Raw genomic sequence first — 13,475 nt, 5'->3', positions numbered from 1 at the left:
ATCAGTTGCTATCTTTTCAGAACTGAAGTGACAAACATCAAGTTTTCTTAGTTCTGAAATGAAAAAAAAAGTTTACAGGGGATATTTAAGCAAAGTAAAAGCAAAAATGATCAAGGTTGACTTTGCTTATGCTGTGTATTGGGGCACCTGCTCACTTGAAGTGAACTCTTTTGAGGCCAGAAAATGGCTCATCCTCACACAGGCACTGACATCTCCAATGACCATATCTTCAGGATGACTCAAATAAGCAGAAACAGACCAGTCAAAGTTTAACTGAATTTTATTTTCCACTTCTAGTATTTTTCAAATTATACAACATGCAGTCTGCCAGAGTACCCATACATCTTCATTTTAGAACCTAGAAGATTACCAAAATTTTCCGCGAGCCAAAGGAGAGTGACTTCCAGATCTTTTGTTACATGGACTATAGTACAGCATCATTATTGATATAAACCGCCATTCTCCCCTCAAACCCCCCAGACAAGTCTGTCCACAATTTTTTAAATGTGAAAGCTACTGTACAGATACATAAAGCCCAGAGAACACACATCTGCAGTACACAGGACACACTTTACAAACTAGACATGGATAATTCTACAGAATGCCCTATTCCCCTTATATCTGCACACAATGAACAGTATTTAAAATTGATACACAATTTTTAAATAAGTAAGCAGACTTCATGGAGCGGCGCTTCCTTTGGCAGTTATCCAGCCATTATTCAATGCTTGGTTTAAAAAGTCTAAATTGTTAGTGTTAAATGAAGCAATTTTAGATTATGAGGGTTTCTTTAGCTTGCTCAAGATTCTGGGCTAGACAATGAAGTGAAATCTTCCCTCCACCCTCGGCCTTTTCCAATATGTCATATAGCTAGAGTCCAAATGTTTCCTGCCCTGCTTTTAAAAATGCACTTCAAAAGAGGGGATTGTTAAGAACTTTTATTTGCTTTCAGTTATTTCTATAGGAACTAGAGCTTCTTTATGTAAACTTTAGGGCTTTAGAAAAGTCACTAGATGCTACATTCTAGGCAAACGTTTTTATTTCTTCATTTATCCCAGTATATCTATAAATTCTGATTTCTTAATCACATGGTTCTATTTCCTTTAAAAGTCTTAATGTGAAACTGCTATTTTTCTGTCTACTACCTGCTGTTTAACAAAAGCGAAGTGTGCAGCATTTGAAGAGATGATATGTTTGCACAGAATTCCCTAGTAATTGACAAAAACACATTTGGCATTATGTATTTTAGTTCCCAACCATAAATCTTGATATCTCAAACAACCTTCTTCTAATTTACCAATCCACTATCCTGCAGATAAAGATTATTCGTATAAACCATCTGGCTGTTCTCTTAGAGCATCAAAGAGTAAACTTTCAAGAAATAGCATGAAATATAAAATTATTCATAGAGGAGAAAAAGACACAACACACGCTAGTCAAAAGCTGCATATAACCAAAATCATAATCACGAGCTTAGTTGTTCAGAAGTGTGGTTTTGACACTTAAAGTACAGGGAGCAATAGTCTAAGAACCTGAAAATTGCACGTGTGGCTTTTTTAGAAAGTGGACTACAGAGAACATGGTCCTGATGTAATAACTGGCTTATTATACATAGCAATATTTAAGGATACATTTGAATAATCCATTCCAATAATTTGCCTCCCTTTTAGTCACAGTATAGGAAAATTAGATTAGAAGTCCTATAAAGATTGAAGCTAGGTGAACTGACTGGCTGATCAGCAACTAGCAGAATTATCTTTAAGAGACATCAAAGCCAACTTTCTCTGTGAATAAAAGTAAAGCGAATGTTGTCAGTCCCTTGTAGAGATCAAGCAAAATGGAACTACAAGTGAATGTTTCCCTTTGAAACATGAAAGTGTCAAGCAATTCTTTAGAAGTAGAAAGGGGGTATCCAGGGAAAAATCACTCTGGAGAGAATCTAGAACAATCTATTTTATGATGGATATTAACAAGAGCCAAAAATCATTACTGACCTTTGTTCAATTTCCAAACAAAAACTAATGGAGAGTAGTGGTAATGACAATTAATAATTGGCAATCATCTCAAACACCAATGTTTTAGCTGCCCAAATCAGAAGCAAACATATTAACAAGGTTATGTGGCATATGTTATTACCTGATAAACTTTGCAAAACCTGCCCCACAAGGACCCTTTTATCAGACTGCAAATAATGATGGAGCAGGTATATTGGGCTGGCACTGATAACAAAATTAAAGAATGAAAAAAATTTAAACAAATGCAAAATTGCTATCTTCACGAAATAAATACTTCAATAGTTTGTCCTCCTCCCTCTCCTTATTCCCCCCCAAAAACAAAACATACATAAACAAAGTGCAACATTTAACAAGTAAATTAAGTCAAAGCAGGTTTGCTTTGCTAGGGAAATTTTATACAAGAAATGTTTGGATGTCAATGCACAGTTCTTAGCACTTTACACACACACACACACACACACACACACACACACACACACACACAGTTGAACTACCTTCGACTCACACAGTCATGAGAAAAGCCCGAAGTCTCCCCTGGCATATATTTCATTACAGTGGTGAAAGCTTCAGGGCACAGTGCCAGTTCCTCATCTTGGGCACACAACATGATAGGATAGGAGTTTTCACCGAGATTGGTTTGGTTGTCTTTGACTTACCCCCAAATTTGTCAAAACAAATAGCAGCACACAAGGCCAATGTGACTGAATCTTTGTCAGTTTCCCTGAAAACTTTACTACCTGGAAATTGATCTTCTTAATAAGTACAACTGGAAGCAAGGGTTGATTCCGTTTTAGATTCATGTATTTGGATAGAGCAATAACTATATGTAAAATATCCATCTATATGGATTTTTTCTAATTGTGCCTAAGAAGATGAAACCTATTTGGTGCCAAAGAAAGAATTCATATAAACAGTCGGCAATGATGGGTTAAAATAATAACTTACTCATGGCAACTTATTCATACACAAGCACAAAGAACAAAGTTGTGTCAAGTACTTTCTCCCCAAGGCTTCCTTTTTCAACTGCTGGAATGATGCTGGACTTCTTCAGCAATACCCACTCAAGCTGAAAATGGTTAGAGAAAGCAGCCGTTCCCAATGCCAGCTCCAGAACGATCAGGGAGGAAGAAGTGAGGAGAGGGGCAGCCACATTTCCACTTAAAACTTTGCAGCATTTTCAGCACTTCTGAAAGAATGACGTTCAAACCGGCCAGCCGAGACTAGTTGCTGCAGGTTGAAAAGCAAGCAGCTGGGAGGTGAATTTTATGACTTTTTGCATTGACACAGATGTATCTGAATGAACAATTTCTACACTGCTACCGTCAGACTGTTTTTCTGCCCCAAAGAAATTTGCTTTGCATTTTAACAGGTGCCATTACTAAAAGGTATATTTTACAGATCCAAAGATGTGACCAGGATATTCAAAATGTGTCTTCAGGGTAATTTGTTTCGGAAAAGTGTTCAGAATGAAAACTTTGAACCCTAGAGCAGCACTTTTTGTTCCCGAAAAATATAAAATAATGTGTTTATTTTACAGGAAACCAGACAGTTGAGGCAGAGCATGGTCTCCCGCCTCCACGGTACTTGGTTGTTCCCCTCCAGGGATTGGCACATTAGGGCGTACAGATGGGACAGTGCACGGCCCAGAGGAGGCTCCAGGAACCACCCAGAAACCACCCAACACCCCGGAGGCCGAGTCAGCGGCAATGGTTCTGAGTAGTAAGTGGATCTTCTGCAACCATCTCCTTCAGATTTCTCAAAAAGAGAAAAGTCCGAGCACACATCTGTACACACAGAAACTCTACACAGCTCAAAAGACCTGAAACTGGTGTACTGCAGATGGCTGGAGTAAGCAAGTATAAAAAAAAATGGAAACTGTAGGGGGGAAAAAATAAAGGAATTGGTGATTAATGTAGTCCTTGACATGCTATGTGGAGTCATATCTGTTGAAAGAGAACCAAAGAGAAAACATAGGAATTAGAGAACACAGTAGAAATTTATTTCTCAAAAAAGTTTTGTTTAATTCTAGATGTTTAGACCAGAGCTGTCAGATACAAATATAACATAAGTCACATATTTTCTGTTTGTTTGTTTGTGAGACGGAGTTTCACTCTTGTTACCCAGGCTGGAGTGCGGTGGCGCAATATTGGCTCACTGCAACTTCTGCCTCTCGGGTTCAAGTGATTCTTCTGCCTTAGCCTCCCAAGTAGCTGGGATTACAGGCGTGTGCCACCATGCCTGGCCAAGCCACATATTTAATTTTAAATTTTCTAGTGGTACATTAAAAAGTGAAAAGAAATAGGTAAGATTAATTGTAATATATTTTATATAGCCTAATATATTCAAAATAGTATCATTTCAACATGTAATTGGTATTACATGTTGAGATAATTTACATTACAATATTACTACTGAGATTTTTTTTTCATACAATAGTGTTTGCAATCTGGTGTATATTTTACACCTTCAGCCTATCTCAATTTGAACTTAGCCACATTTTGAGAGCTCAAAAGATACACATGGATAGCAGCACATGAACAGCACAACCTCCTATTTCCTGATTTTGCTTTAAGTGTTTAGTCCTGACAGTCTTAACGTTCCCTTCCATAAGTTAGTATCTGTTGAGGCTATGGATATTCAAAGTAACATAATGCATTTTCTCCTTCCTAAGGGGGAATTAAAACATTTCTCATTTGCCTGCACTTAGGATAGCAAGCAGGTGCAACAGGGCCCCAACCCAGGCTCTCTGTAGAAAGAGGTTCCCAGTTCCCAAAGGTATGCTTCGACTCCATCGGATAATAAGATTCTCCAAAAGACCACCCCCTTCCATTTTATTCCACTTCCCACCACAGGTTCGGCTGGTGCTGGGCACATCTCCAGGATGAACGTCTAGACCAGCCTGAGTGGCCTCTGTCAGCCTGTACCCAACACCAGTAAGCTCAACTTTCAGAAGACACTGAAAGGCTCTGCTTCCTGTCACCAGCTGGAGGCCCTAGCTCTGAGACCTTGCTATGGGTTTTGTGCAGAGCTCATGGTACTCTAGGGGATGGGCACAGGGATGACAAAAGAGGGAGGTAGAGCCTTATCCTTGAGAAAAACATGGAATTACCTGGTACTGGAAATACAACCGCCACTAAGAAAAGCCCAAATTCTCTTTTGATTAAAAAAAAAAAAAAGAAGGAAAGAAAAAAAAAAGCCCTCCGTAACCTAACACATGCTTTCCGTTCTGCCTCTAGAAGGCTTAGATCAACATATGGTAGCCAACTGTGGTAATAGCTCAGATTCCCGCTACCATGCTCTTTTTTTTTTCTTCACTCTCCTGATTTATATGTTATAATATTATAAACAAGCTCACATATTTCGTATAAATCAACAGGATGTAAGTTACATATAAAGAGAAAAATTCTCTGTCTAGAAAGGGGTTATAAAAGTAGAAAAAAGCAAAGTGAGAAAAAGGGAGATGAAATACAGAACAGAAACTGAGTAGAAAAAAAAAAAACACACACACACACATTCTTTTTAAAAATACCACCTCTTGGTCAAGTGCAGTGGCTCATGCCTATAATCCCAGCACTTTAGTTTGGGAGGCCACAGCACGTGGATCACTTGAAGTCAGGAGTTCGAAACCAGCGCAGCCAACACGGTGAAACCCCATCTCTACCAAAAATCCAAAAATTAGTGCAGCATGGTGGCATGTACGTGTAGTCCCAGCTACTTGGGAGGCTGAGGCAGGAGAATCATTTGAACCTTAGAGGCAGAGGTTGCAGTGAGCCGAGATCATGCCACTGCACTCCAGTCTGGGCAACAGAGTGAGACTCAGTCTCAAAAAAACAAAAACAAAAACAAAAATAAAACCACCTCTTCACTGACAAGAAAAAATATTCAGAGAACTCATTTGGTATAATCTCCCACAACGGCAAAGCTACAAAACTAAGAAAGGCTTAAACAACCGTAGAGGGTGATATTCCTGTCATTTTTAGAAGTCACAGAGAGGAAGATGTCTTTGGGAAGAACATGGCCTTTCTGGTGAAATTTTGGGCTTATTGTCAGTATTAGAAGTGAAAAACCTAAAAGCATGGTCATAGTTGTTATTTAAAATCCATTTTGAGCTGAAAACCAATAGGAGTGCTGCCTGAATGCCACCATTGAAATTGCCATTTCACTTTCTCACAGGTTGTTTCTCCACGCACTTTCTCACAGGTCGTTTCTCCACGCACGCCATCGCCCTGGTCAGATGAGATCCCCTTGCTCAGATGAGATGGCTGTCCTGCGTGCCTGGAGGCAGGGAGGTGCCGGCACATACCTTGGATTGTGGGATTATGACCTGACGCAATATTTGCAGCCAAACCGTGTTGACACAGCAAGCACTAGACACAAATGCAATGGGGCGGCCTCAGTAACTCCAGCAGACCATGAAGTGACATGATTTCCCCCTGGAAGGCCCTTCAGTTAAAACCCCCGATCCCCGCTGGGCAAGATTCAGCAGGTTTTGGCTGATAGTTTGGAAGAAACACGGGGCCGCAAAGGAGGCCCTACCTGCTTAGTTTAGTCACCTCAAGGAGTATGAGAGAGGAGAACTGAGATTGTGACAGGTTGCTGAAGGGAAAAGCACAGGAACTCTGCCAATAAAGGGTCCTTTCTTTACTAGGATGCAGCGTTCCTCTTCATCCCCAGTTAAGGATCTCTACAGGCCTGTCTGCTGAGAAGTCTTTCCAGCAGGCCCAAGAAACATGGATTCCAGTAGGATGCTCCCATCCATCCTTCCCACTATCGGGTTCTTCATCTCCTTAGATAAATTCATGGGAGAAAATAGATGTAAATTTCAAAGGTAAATGAGATAAAGCATTTCTGACTGTTCTAATCCCAGAGAGACTGGGGAGTCTGGAGAATCTTTAAAACCCAGTCCTGTTGACTCTCTTCCAAGTAGCCAGTCACTCACTTAGAGGCAGGGGACTGGACCAACCGACCTGCTCTAGGACTGCCAAACTGGTGCTCTGCCAAACTGGAGATGGTAATTCAAAGTGGCAACATGTGACCAGATTTAGGAGGAAATAAAATCACCTTTCTTTAGAAGGGGTGGGGAAGGCTAATGAAAGAAGTTAATTACACAAGGGTTTTGCAAGAAGTATTTAGAGACCGTTTTCACCCCCAACTTGGGCTTTTGCAATTGCTTGCAGTGGAGTTAAGCTTAATCCAAACAGTGCATAATTTTAGTTTTTCTTTTGCCTTTTTATAATCCAATCCCCACATTATAAGAATTACAATTGTACTCTACTTATCACTGCTGAATAGAAGTGGATTTATCTTACTGGAGCGTTGGTACAATCTGCTGTGGAGGAACAACTTTAGTTGCTCTGAATTTATGACTCTGAGAACCATGAAGCTGAGGAGTATCGAAGTGTTGGAGCCTACTGTGCTGTAGACGGAATCAGAAATTCTTGCCTCCGGATGCTCCACAATTCCTTCCTTTTGGGTTGAGAATGCTAGTTTCAAAGTCCTCTGCCTCAGCAGCATCCACCTACAGTTATTTCTGTCCTCTCTCTCTGCAGTCCCACCTCATCTGTCCTTTTCAGGTCTGTCCCCATGACCACTTTAACATTAGCTCACATGCACGGGGGCCTAATTTTTGCCAGGTACTCTTCTAAGACTTTTTTCTCTCTTCTTTCACATTCTCTCGTTCAATCCCAGACAAGCCTGTGATGTGGGCACTATGATCCCAACTTCCCCATTCCACAGTTTTCTTAGCTGTCCAATGGCCAAGAATCTTGTCTGGTGTGACAAGGGGGGATTCGCTTTATATACTTCAACCAAAACAGCAACAGACAGAATGTAGAAACAGCTGGGGGGAATCCAGCTGCCATCTATTAGATGTGTCAAAGAGATTTGCAAAATGTAAAACAATGCCATTTGGCTATTTTTTGTTTTGAAAATAGTTATTTTCATTACAAATCACGTTTATGATAACATGTATGGGCTTATTACTATTTTTTAAATGAATCTGGCAGTATTCTAAATTTTTTGCTTTAATTTCCAGTATGATACATGTCAATATATATAAATTCATTGATTCTTTTTTGTTGGTTCATTTTTTTGAGAAAGATTGTCATTCTGTCACCCAGACTGCAGTGCAGTGGCACAAACATGGCTCACTACAGCCTCAAATTACTGGGCTCAATCAATCTCCCACCTCAGCCTCCAAAGCAGTTGGGACTACAGGCGTATGCCACCATACCTAGCTAATTTTTACTTTATTTTATTTTATTTTATTTTTTTATTTTTTGTAGAGACAGAGTCTCACTAAGGCTGGTTTCAAACTCCTAGCCTCAAGTGATCCTCCTGCCTTGGCCTCCCAAAGTGCTGGAATTATAGGCATGAGCCACATACCCAGTCCATTGATCCTTTTTAAGAGGAGTAAAGGTCCTAAGGCCAAGAACTTTGAGAACTGTTGCAGAGAAGATCATTGCTCTTAGCCCAGGATCTACCACTCGTAGGTGTGGGATCTTGACAGCTCATCCCGCCTCTTTGGGATGTAGAATGAGGAGACGGGATCAGGTGATGAGGACAACACAGATGAGCACGGAGTGCTTGTTCAGTGCCAGGCACTAGGCTAATCTTCACGTATTTGTTTTTATTTGTTTATTCTTTTTGAGGCAGGATCTCACTCTGTCACCCAGGCTAGAGTGTGGTGGCATGATCACAGCTCACTGCAGCCTCAAACTCTCCAGCTGAAATGATCCTCCCAGCTCAGCCTTCCAAGTCACTGGAGCTACAGGCATGCACCACGACACCTGGCTAATGTTTTTATTTTTAGTAGAGACAAGGTCTCGCTAAGTTGCCCAGGCTGGTCTCAAACTCCTGAGCTCAAGCCATCCTCCAGCCTCAGCCTCTCAGAGTGTGGGAGTACAGAAGTGAAAGAATTGAGACACACCACGACACAAAAAAAACGGGCATCCCAAACTCTACAAGAAGCAACGCACTCCGGGGTTGCATTACACCTAGCTCTTTATTTTCAGAAAAAAGCCCTTCCTTCATTAAATTATGTGAAGTGGGTTTTGTGGTTCGGACTTTTAATTTGTGGTTTTGTTTCAATTTAATTTCTAAATTTGTTTTGACTTGACAGTTGTGTAAGATCTGTAAGTAGGGAATGTATACTGTTTAAAATGTGCGAATACTTAAGTGTTATAATACAATAATTTAAATCAACTCTGGGGATCTGTGAGAACTGTATTCCTTTCAAAGTACTCTATTCACTAGTCAAGTTTGAGATAAAATGGTCTAAATATACGAAAACCAAGAAAAAAGACCGTTCTGCCTTCAGTCTTTCAGAAAACATCTGAGGTGTCAGCAATGCCCCACTGGCGCCATCTGGTGGAGACATTTGAACAAGTCCCCTGGCTTGCCAAAGCACTGCCTGGAAAGGAAGTGGATCTCCAGGGCCCTCAGAACCAGGGAGCTGGGCAGATGTTTAATCAGGTGTCTGCATTAAGTGTGGGGCTGCAAAGAAGGACTCAGCACTGCCTGAGAGGTCGATTTTACACCGTCTCTGGTCTCAAGAGCGAGACCCTGCTTCCTCCCTCTTTCTCACTAATCATCTGGCTTCTTGCCTGCACGAGAAAACAAGTTCTAACTAAGGTGAGCTGGATCTTACCTCCCAGTGCACCCCATCTACCACCCACCCGCACCTGTGCTTCCTCCTCTGCCCGGCTCGGCTATACCATCACCATCGCACACAGCTATGCTGTAATATCTCCCATCTCATAACAGAAAAGCAACGCAGCCCCACCTTAACCCCACGTCGCTCCGTTTCTCTGATCTCCTTCAAATAAAACTCCCAAAGTGGGTTCAGCTGCTGGCTCTCCTTCCTCACCTGCTCTCTCTAGTCCACGCTAAGGTCACCGCCATCTGGCCTTCTTCAACCACCCAGTCTCTGTTGTCATTTTATTCAAGCTCTGAGCTGACCACCTTCCTTCTAGGGTCAAGGTCTTCACTTGACCTCTGTGACCCCACATGCTCCTCAGGCCCCTCTGCTGGTGCCACCTCCTTTCTCTGACCTTCCCATTTGCCAGTGCCTGGGCCTGGTCCAACTCGCTCCTCAGCTCCCCTCTCTGCTGGGCCCACCTTTTCTCTAGGTTGCTTCCTTCAGACCCGTGGCCATAAACACAATCTACAGGTCACAAGTCTCCAGCCCTGGCCTCGCCCCAGCCTCTCTATGCTCCAGACTCACGGATCCAGCCGCCTGTTCCACACACCCACTTGGGTGGTGGGCTCAGCTGGATGTCTGAGAGGCAGCACATAAGCAACATTATGGAAACCAAGCTTTCCCACAAAACCTGCTCATCCCCCGATTTCCCCTGGCATGGTTAAAAAGCGACCAATGTCTCCCTAATTGCTGGGGCCCACGAAAATCTAGGAACTACCTTGATTCCCTTTCTTCCTCGTCCTCTTGCTCTCAACGCTCATCAGTAAGCCTGACAGTTGAATCAGCTCTAAGCAGGCACTGACTCGAGCCACTTCCCTGCTGCCACTACCTGAGGCTGGTACCTGACCCTCCCCCATGGCCACCTAGGGAACCCCCTAGATAACCCGCAGTGCTTACTGTCGCCCCATTCCTACCCCTTCTCCAGGGTCCAGCCCAGAGTGGCCTGTCTAATCATGAACCAGCTCCCACTGCTCCCATGCCCACAGCCCTGGTGACCCCTCGCACTAGGTTACAATCTAACGTGCCCCCGGCCTCAACACCTTCATTTACTTAGCCCAACTCTCTCCCTATCCACTCTAATGAAGATGGGTTCTCCCAGATCACGAGTTACCACCTTATCAGCCTTGTACCACCTTATCAGCCTTGCTAACGTTCCTCGAATAACCCTCATTCATTCCTACCTTTGAGTGATCATCGAACCACTCTCTCCCAGGTTGCTGAGTGCCTGGCATTTTTCATCACTCAGTCTCAACTTAAATGTCACCCCCCCTTCTAAAACAGTGCTCCTATTCCATTAGCCTGTTTTTGTTTTCTTCTGAGCACTTACCACTACTTGAAGTTACCTTGTTTATTTTCTGTCCATCTTCCCCTAACAAGCATATCACTGCACAAGAATAGAGCCTTCTTGTCTCATTCACTGTGAAACCAAGTACAGAGCTAGGCTCTCGATGCCTGAACCCCCTTGGCTGGTGAGAAAAACTGAAGCTGACAGAAATGAAGCAACTTGCCCAATGTCACATGGTTGCACTCACTGCCCCATATGTAGCTCTAGGGTTTGAAAAGATCATCTCCTTCTGAGGCAGCCCCCTGTGGATCTGAACCAGATAAGATCAAAGCCAGCATTATCCTGGGTTCTTTTGATTTTTGTACATGGGCATCTTCATTGGCTTTGAAACCTTGAGGATAAACCAAAATACTCATTATGGCTATAATTCTTGAACCCTGAAATGAAGCGGAAGGAAATTCCAAAGATATCCAGCTGTAAGAATATGTGCTCTGACTCCACAGGAGGGCTGCGAAGACACAATTGAGATAATTTCTACCCAGGGAAGAGACACTTCAGAATGAAAATCCCAAAGGTCAGGAAAGACTGTCTCAAAAAGGCTTTGCTCTCATCTAAGCAATGAATTCCATATTTCCAATTATTTTTCAAAAAATGATTTAGCATTTCTTTACTTTTCATTTGCAATTCCTGAATCTGTTGATTACTACCCCTTTTTAATCTCCACTGACAAATGCCCAGTCATTTCTTAAAAATAGTCATAGCTTGTAGATAAGTAAATTATATATATATATATATATTAGGCTCTCACTCTGTCACCTAGGCTGGAGTGCAGTGGCATGATCTCGGCTCACTGCAACCTCCACTCCTGGGTTCAAGCAATTATCCACTTCAATCTCCCAAATAGCTAGGGTTACAGGTGTGCATGTACACGCCCAGCTCATTTTTCTATTTTTAGTAGGGAAGGGGTTTCACCATGTTGGCCAGGCTGGTCTTGAACTCCTGACCTCAAGTGATCTGCCCACCTCAGCTTCCCAAAGTGCTGAGATTACAGGCATGATCCACCAGGCCCAGCCAATATTATCTTTAAAAGCCCTTATATCAGCTCATAGCAACAACTAGGATACTCAGTTAGAAATAAGCCTTCCCTACCCAGTGGCTAGGATTTACTGCTATAGAGGAACTAAAAACCATTTAGTAACAACTATATGAATTAAAGGACACTATAAACCAACATCTATCAACTATCATGTTCTGCAGTGCTCATCTATACTAGCAACTAATTTTTTTCTTTTTTTTTTTTTTTTTTGAGACAGAGTCTCGCTCTGTCGCCCAGGCTGGAGTGCAGTGGCCGGATCTCAGCTCACTGCAAGCTCCGCCTCCCGGGTTCATGCCATTCTCCTGCCTCAGCCTCCTGTGCAGTGCTCATCTATACTAGCAACTAATATTTTTATTGAGCAATTGTTATGTGCTTAGAAGCATGACTTCATTTAAGCCTTCTGTCAATGTCAATGACCAAAATAAAAGATTTTCCCCATTTCATAGATGAGGAAACAGACTCTGAGGTTAAGTAACTTGAAGGAAGTAGAAGACCTGACACCTGAACCCAGGTCCCTTGTCCAATGCCAGTCCCCTCAGCCAAACTGCTATCCTGAGAGCTGTAAGAGGGGGCCTGTTTATTTTGTGACCTGATGAAAGAAGCACCTAGTTACAGAAGCTATGTTGAGAAGGTGTGTTAAGGAGGCTGTGAATTCAGATAAAACCATCAAAACCACTTTTAAAACTTTGAGTAAAGAAACAAATTGCCAGCTGAGTGCAGTGGCTCACGCCTGTAATCCCAGCACTTTGGGAAGCTGAGGTGGGGGGAATCACTTGAGGTCAGGAGTTCAAGACCAGCCTGGCCAACATGGTGAAACCCTGTTTCTACTAAAAATACAAAAACTAGCCGGGCGTGGTAGCACATGCCTGTAATCCCAGCTACTCGGGAGGCTGAGGCAGGAGAAGCATTTGAACCCAGGAAGGAGAAGTTGCAATGAGCCGAGATCATGCCATTGCACTCCAGCCTGGGCGACAAGAGCAACACTCCATCTCAAAAAGATGATGATGGGTTGATGGGTGCAGCAAACCATCATGGCACGTATATACCTAAGTGACAAACCTGGACATTCAGCACATGTATCCCAGAACTTAAGTAAAATTAAAAAAAAAAAAAAAAGCCATAATGGGTGAGGGTGGTTCTGTCACTCCAACGGTCTTGAAAGTCTCCTCAGACCTACTGATTTTCACTCTTCTGTATGAGAATAGGCTACACTGGTGATGAATGGCCAGCATTTGGTTGTTTGGAGCCTACATAAAATATGGGACTGGCAGACCTTTGTTGGAACCCATGAAGAAGGTGACTGTCCCACTGCATAATCTCTGGACCCCAGAATCCCTGGACCAGTATATTTAGTAAGGTCTTATGGGAAACACACATACA

General features: G+C 42.5%; 1 protein-coding gene across 1 annotated transcript in view; it reads right to left on the bottom strand.

The window, feature by feature from the left end:
- Positions 1-262: 262 nt before the first annotated feature.
- KIF5C (kinesin family member 5C) overlaps positions 263-13,475 on the bottom strand; it is a 153,068-nt gene continuing 139,855 nt past the window's right edge. Inside the window, exon 26 of the mRNA XM_023217457.3 lies at positions 263-3,958. The gene's annotated coding sequence lies outside the window, so the exon portion shown is untranslated. The remainder of the gene's footprint in view (positions 3,959-13,475) is intronic.

This window comes from Piliocolobus tephrosceles, chromosome 11 (assembly GCF_002776525.5).
Source record: "Piliocolobus tephrosceles isolate RC106 chromosome 11, ASM277652v3, whole genome shotgun sequence".
In the NCBI taxonomy this organism is placed as follows: domain Eukaryota; kingdom Metazoa; phylum Chordata; class Mammalia; order Primates; family Cercopithecidae; genus Piliocolobus; species Piliocolobus tephrosceles.
The sequence above is the reverse complement of the archived record's forward strand: the minus strand, read 5'-3'. Positions and strand labels throughout refer to the sequence as shown.